Below are 6,831 nucleotides of genomic sequence, written 5' to 3' on the forward strand. Positions count from 1 at the left end.
CTTCTTGGGCACCACCCCCAACAGGGATATTACCAAATCGCCCGGTAAATCCACCAATGGACCAACCACCCGCCCGGCAGCCACTTCCTTGTGCAACTTCTCCTTAACCACATCCCCTTTTTCTTTGGCTGATTTCAGATTTTCCGCCCATCTGCGCACCCTCGGAGCTTGGTACCCTAACCTGAAACCATCCCTAAAACCATCCCCCAGGATCTTCGCCCCCTCCCTGTCTGGATAAAAACTGAGCCACCTCTCCAGAACCTCTACCTTAACCGGAGTAGAAGCCTTTCCCCACAATCCCTCGTCCCACTCCCCGCCCCAGCCCACGGTCTCCTTGCTGGAAGCACTGTGTAACCGGGTGCCGACCTGCACATCTGGTGCACTCATGTCTGAACCTGCACGCCGTCCGCGTGCAGCCATCCTTGTTGAAACCCCAACACACTGCTGACTGCTGACCCTTGCCTCCTCCCCCCGCCCCTTCAGGAGCGGGGCAACCAAGAAAGGGCTGGTAAGGCACGGGTAAGCCACTTGCAGTGGGCACCGTCGGTGCAGGCCTTCTCGGCGCCATCCATTGCAGCCAGAGGTCCATATCTATCTCCCCCCAAACCGCCTGGCTATCCTCAGCCAGCCTTGCCCTAAATTCCTCGTCGTATCTCACCCACGCAAAACTGCCAAAACTCGGGAAAGCCTTCCTAATGACATCCATATACTTCAACAGTGCTACACACCTCTCTGGGAATTTCTCGCTGTAAACACTGGCGTATATGATAAACGCTGATGTTCAATTCTCTATTGTCACCAGAACTTTTGGACGCAATGCCAACTCCCTCTCCTCTTCCTTTGAACCCTCCTTGGCTCTAACCTCCCTGTGTAACAGCGTGAAAATGTCCACAAATTCACCAGCCTAAATCCTATCCTTTGTAGAAGCCATCATGTGTGCTCCAAATGGTTTAGTGATGCCCATATATGGCAGCTTCTTATCTTTCGCTTTGCCCTCTGTCTCCTTATGTTTCGTTGCCTGTACCTCCGTTGCCCCAGGCTCCATCGCCCCGTCGGTCAGGACCTCCACTGACAACACCTTTCCCTCCCCACACAAAGCCCCTGCAGCCTGCATGCCCCCATCTCTCCTCACCCCTTGCACTCCCACCCTCTCCCCACTTACCCCCGACCTCGTGTCTCCCCTCTGCCATGCAGCTGACCACTCCCTACCCTGCTCACCTCGCTCTGCCCTGCCGACGCCCGACTGTAGCCTTGCCTCCACTCCAACGCTCCTCGTCTCCCTCCTCAATGGGCTCCTGCTGCGGGAAGAAAACATATCAGAAGACTCACCTAACCAAATGTTCCCCCGGCTGCTCAGCTGCTGACAACCGCACCTTTCCACATCCCCAACCCACCTTAACACCTCACTCCCTCTCCCCCTCCTCCTAGCCACCCTGTAACCCTCATCGCCCCATTGCCTCGCATACTCTTCCACCCCATCGTCATCCCCAATGCCATACCAGGGCTGTTGCGAGCACATGCTCGTTCCGGGTAGCTCCTCCTCAGGTGAACTCAGGGCGTCCGCCCCACCGCTCCTTCTCCTTCTTCTAGGCGGGGCCTTAGGAACCCCTGCCTGGTCTTCTCTTCCTGGGCGAGGGGTCCTCACCTCCACCATGTGCTCCTCCTCGCTAGGGGCCGTGCTGCACCCTCTAGGCTGCACCCCGCTATCCTGTAGAGGGGCCATTCTCAAACCCTCTCTTGGCTGCTCCTGACGAACTGTGGGGGCCGCCCCAAACCCTCACCCGATGCCCTCCTAAACGGGGAGGTCGTTCCGCACCTCTCCCCCTCCTCACTGCTCTCCGGGTGACCGCTCCCTCCTTCTCCCCTTCACTCTCTTCTGTAGATACTTACCTCCTTTACCTCTCTGCTCCATTATCCCCCTCTGTACCACCTCTCCCCCTCTCTCCTCCTCCGCCTGCCCTGCCCCCCATGCCCATTCCTCTCCTCTCCACCTCCGCCTGCATCCCCCACTTCTGCAATCCTATATCTATTACCACCCCCCCAACCCATCCCGCTGTTCCTTCCCCCCCCCGGGTCCCCCTTTTCCAGGCGCAGGGCTACATGCAACTACAGCTGCAAGTGCTCCATCCGCCGCAGCTCGCCTCTCCGGTCTACCTCCCTCCCCTTCCCTAACCCCGTAACCTCTGACACCGCCCCTTCGAGCTGCGCTTTGGAAGCCCTGCTGATAATCGCCAAGGCCTCCCTCAGTGCCTTGGCATCAATGAGTCCCTCCTTGCTGGGCTTTTGGCCCACCATCTTCCTCATCTCACTGCACGGCCGGCGACCCGACCAGCGACCACTGCTCGCTAACCCAACCCGCAACCACTAACACTAGCAGGCGCTCACCGCCCCAAGAAAGAAGTGGGACCGGACCCAGCACAAATTCCTCGGCCCCCGAAAGTACCCCAGCCGCCGCAGCCTGACCTCGTGAAAAATTGGCCTGCCGCACCCCTGCACCAGTTACCCACGGCGCTGCCAGGCACTTGCCCCTTACCCCACCACTACCCAATCCCCCCAGCTACAAGCAGAAACGCTCGACAAGCACCCCAGGGGCCCCAACTCCCAGCCGGAGCCACCCCAGAATCGTGAGCCAGAAGGGGCCCCACAAATATACACAACGGCCCTGCGTATAAAGGGGGAAAATAGCCGGAAACCCAGCCAATCTGGTATCCCCAACCCCAAAAGAGAAATCAACCTGTAGGAAAAAATACCCTAATATAAAATAAATAAAATATCTTACTTAAGTGGTTTAGTAAGATCTTACTTAAGTGGTTTAGTAAGATCTTACTAAAGTGGTTTTGGGCTGGCCTGTGCAGCGCCCAAAACCACCCCGGGGGAAACGCTACGCGTTCCTCCCGGGGCCCCCCTTGTGCATTTTAAAGAATATTTACTCAGCAACAGTGGTCAAAACTATTATCTGCATAGTGAAGTGAAGTAACTCATCACTAGTGCCATGGAAGTGGTTTAAGGTGGAATTGATATTGTCTGGAATAGAAGCAGCATGAAAGAAATAGCGCCGTTTGAAACTATTATTTTGGACATTTCCTTTGAACGGTGGTCAACTGCCAGCTCCGCCCCCTAAACCCCGCCTCCTCGGCCACCGCCCTCCCACCCCCCAAACTCCGCCCCTATCACGGCCCTCGTGAGATCCCCCACCAATTTCTTTCCATTTCCACCACTGATTATGGATGAATTCAGTAATCGGTCCATTGCAGCCGCTTTACGAGTGTGCAGCCCCTGGGGCTCCACAGGCGCTCAGACTGCACCCCCCCACCTCCGCGCGCTCAACAGAGCCCCACACCCCGGACCCTCGCCTCTCATTCGCCTTCACTGCTCTCAACGGTGTCTCTTTCCATACAGCTGGAACAGCTCCAACCAACACAACAGATGTGTCTCCTTTTCTCCTCTTGCTCCTCTTCCCCTCGGCGCGGCATCTTCCCAGTATAACCTCTTGTTCTCGCCTTCGCCAGGAGTCCGCTCCACTCACGCGCTTCACACGGCCCAGTGCTCTTAAAAGAACCTGGCAACGCTTGTTCTGCACGGGGATATAGCTCAGTGGTAGAGCATTTGACTGCAGATCAAGAGGTCCCCGGTTCAAATCCGGGTGTCCCCTTCTTTTGTGTAATTGTTAATATGAGTCTTACTTTTGTTGAATTATTGTTATTAGTCTTACGTTTCTCACTTCATAAAGAATTGTCTTTCTTTTATGTGCAAAGCAGATACCAGTGAGTACTCGCTGCTCTGTACTCTTAATTAAAATGTATACATTTACGGTTTCAAAGTCGAACGAAGTACATACTTTCGTTTTTAATTATGTAGTCAGAAATGTCCCTACACGGGCCCACCCACACTCTTTCAGAAGGAAAAAGGAACAAGCGTGCCTGGCCTTCAAAAATCGGAATTGCCAACTCAGAAAATGCTAGGCTGTGCCATGTTTGCTTGTGTTCAATAATAACCTGGCATTTCTCTGGGCAGCCGACCATACACTGCTGCATGAAAGTCAGTCCTGGTCCTGCCACCAGTGTGAGCAGACTTACCAAACTGCAAAACCACACGGCATGCTTGTGATTGCTTGTGTGCCCACAGAGAATGCACACACCCTAGCAGTTCAGACTGGACTAACGCTTTTGTTAGTAGGGCCAAGGGCCATTTGCATGTGGCTGGACCCCCTTGGCAACGGCACAGGTGGGCTAAACATATGACATTCAGTACTGCCCAGTCCAAGGACACAGGTTATGATTAATTCAAAGCTTTGCATCCAGCACAATAGGATTCTACTCTACTTTCCTTTCGGAATATCAATTTTTTTGCACCGCCTCACTTAGACAGGTAAACCCGCAGAAAAGACACCTAGAAGGCAATTTGTAAGGTACATCACTTGCATGATGCACCTGCTGCCGAATCTGTGCACACATTGCAGGTCAGAGGTTTGCATGCTAGATGTGGAGGAAGCGCCAGGAAGGATGCCAGTGAGCATTTGCTGGGGCTGCCGCCTCCAGTGAGCCAGACCCTGGTTACAGTGCGTCCTGATGGACCTTTAATCTCCTCAACCCAACCAGGCCCACCACTTAAGAAGTGAGTACACGGTTGTACATAAAACAAGTTTATTGTACACAGCTCTGGGAAGTGGTTAGATGGTGTTACAGGACCAAAGTAACCCAACTCTCAAAAATACTACATCAGTTCACATCTTTTATACAGTTTGGCAACAGTTAAAACACTTCCATACACTTTACAGCAGTACACCCTCAAACATGATTGCACTGGAATCTCTTCAAAGAAATCCCATCTTTTCCCATTTCTTCAATTTTCATTGGCCAGTCTTATCTTGATAGTCTTCTTCAAATCGTATTCAGAACACGCCTCTTTCTAGGATTCATCCGTAGTAGGCCATGACGTCAGTACATGGTTAAACATTGGTATCATTATTAGCAATAACTGGGCCAGGGACTTCAACTTTAAGTGTGATTGCACATGGTCTGCTTACATATTTTAGCAACTAGAGGAAGGCCTGAATAAACAGGATCTTCTTTTAACTACTAATTGCGATCTCAACTACCCCAGACTCCTGGTGTTTCTGAAGACATACTAATCTATGGGAACACTGCTCCAGAACATACAGCCTCAGGTGGTCTGTAAAAACAATTAACCGCTGGATGCCCTGGTCTTGGGCCCCATTTTTAATATCAGCCCAAACAAAAGATCATCCCACTCTATGCAACTTCAATACAATGAGTGAGATAACATCTGTTCTGTTGCAGGACTGTTAAAACATAAACTTTGTCCTGTTTGTAAGCTGACTTTCTTACTAGATGACTCATTCTTCTTTCCATCAACGAATGTCCCTGCTAATTAAAATGATGTGCATCAGCTAACCACAGAGATTAAAGTTACTGATTTACTCATTTTCTGCCATCTGAAAACCTGAGAAAGCCAGTTTAAAGGTGAACATGCATTTTGCAAGATCCCAACTACCATGTTTTTGCAAAGCACTCCATGTGTAGATTGTGTTCATCTTGCATTTGCAGTTTTAATGTTCTGTCTTTCTATGTGCGTTAAGATCTAATATGTATACATTCTAAACAACAGTAACACTAAAAGTAACATATCCCATCCATAATTAATTGCACTCGATACATATGAATTTACAACATTGCGCACAGTTTGCTGCCATCCCCCCGTCATCAATACGGTTCATGCAACCTTAACCCCTCACCATCACGGGGACCCTTCCTGACCAGCCCAACATGTGTTCAGGCAGTAGGTAGTCCTTGCCCACACAGTAGTGCACCTTAAAAGTTTCCCTGGGATATGTGCGGGAAGGGGTTTTCTCCATACGTGGGGCCTTATCTTTACCTCTATGAAAGAGGCTTAGGGCAGATTATACACCAAAAGAGGTCTAGGATATATTCTTCTTCTGAAGTCCAAAGATGATTTAATCAATGAGGCGTCCTCACCCCCATATATAGTGAATTTTACATAGTGCAATGGACCGTTTCAAGCATTCTCTAATGGTCCAACAACCATGGCTGCTGTGATGAGTACTTTTTCCGGGTGATATCACTCTTAGAGTTCTTCGACTGCAGGAAGTGTGGGGGGTCACAGGAAGCCTGGGAGCCCTGTGAGATTCTAAGATAGTGGGGCCCTACTCTGGACTCAGAGATCCTCTGCTGGCTACAGTAACCCCACATTCTCTCCTTCCTGACCTGCAAAGATTCTCAAATAATTACCACCCAGATGTGAGTTCACAACCTGTCCTTTGAAGCACATCCCAAAATGCCCCCTGGGGTCAGATCCTGATCTCATTGAAGGTGACAGGTCTTCCCAGAGAGAACAAAGGCCTGGCTGGGGATGGGCCCACATGGTTTGTATTGGTTGAAACTCAGTCCCAGACAGTGAATACACAGAAGGCACTGATAGAATGATTCATTAGAAACCAAGCTGCTAATACAATGAGAGCAAAAGGTTTTTCCCATTATAATTGTACATTCCTAGAGGTCACCATGTCAAACCAAGACAAGGCATATATTTTATTATTAATCTACCACCAGGGCTTGGGAGCAAACATAATAGAATTTGGTTCAGGCCTGCCCACAATTAAACACAATCCCTGGTTGTGGAAATATGTGTTTCTTTGGGATGGTTGCAGGAATGCAGATGTTTCTCTGTAACTGCTTGTGACGAAATTACGTCTGCCCTGCAGGAGTACAAGGGTAAGTAGTAGGCGAAGCACCTACTCAGTCCTCAACCTGCTACAGACCAAGAGAGTTCACAATAATAAAGTTAAAACAG

General features: G+C 50.5%; 1 non-coding gene across 1 annotated transcript; it reads left to right on the forward strand.

Moving 5' to 3' along the window:
- Positions 1–3,580: 3,580 nt before the first annotated feature.
- Positions 3,581–3,652, forward strand: TRNAC-GCA (transfer RNA cysteine (anticodon GCA)). The gene has a single exon. It is a non-coding gene; the product is annotated as a tRNA-Cys (tRNA).
- Positions 3,653–6,831: the final 3,179 nt, after the last annotated feature.

This window comes from Ambystoma mexicanum, chromosome 1p, assembly GCF_040938575.1.
Source record: "Ambystoma mexicanum isolate Mex_15411 chromosome 1p, UKY_AmexF1_1, whole genome shotgun sequence".
NCBI lineage: Eukaryota > Metazoa > Chordata > Amphibia > Caudata > Ambystomatidae > Ambystoma > Ambystoma mexicanum.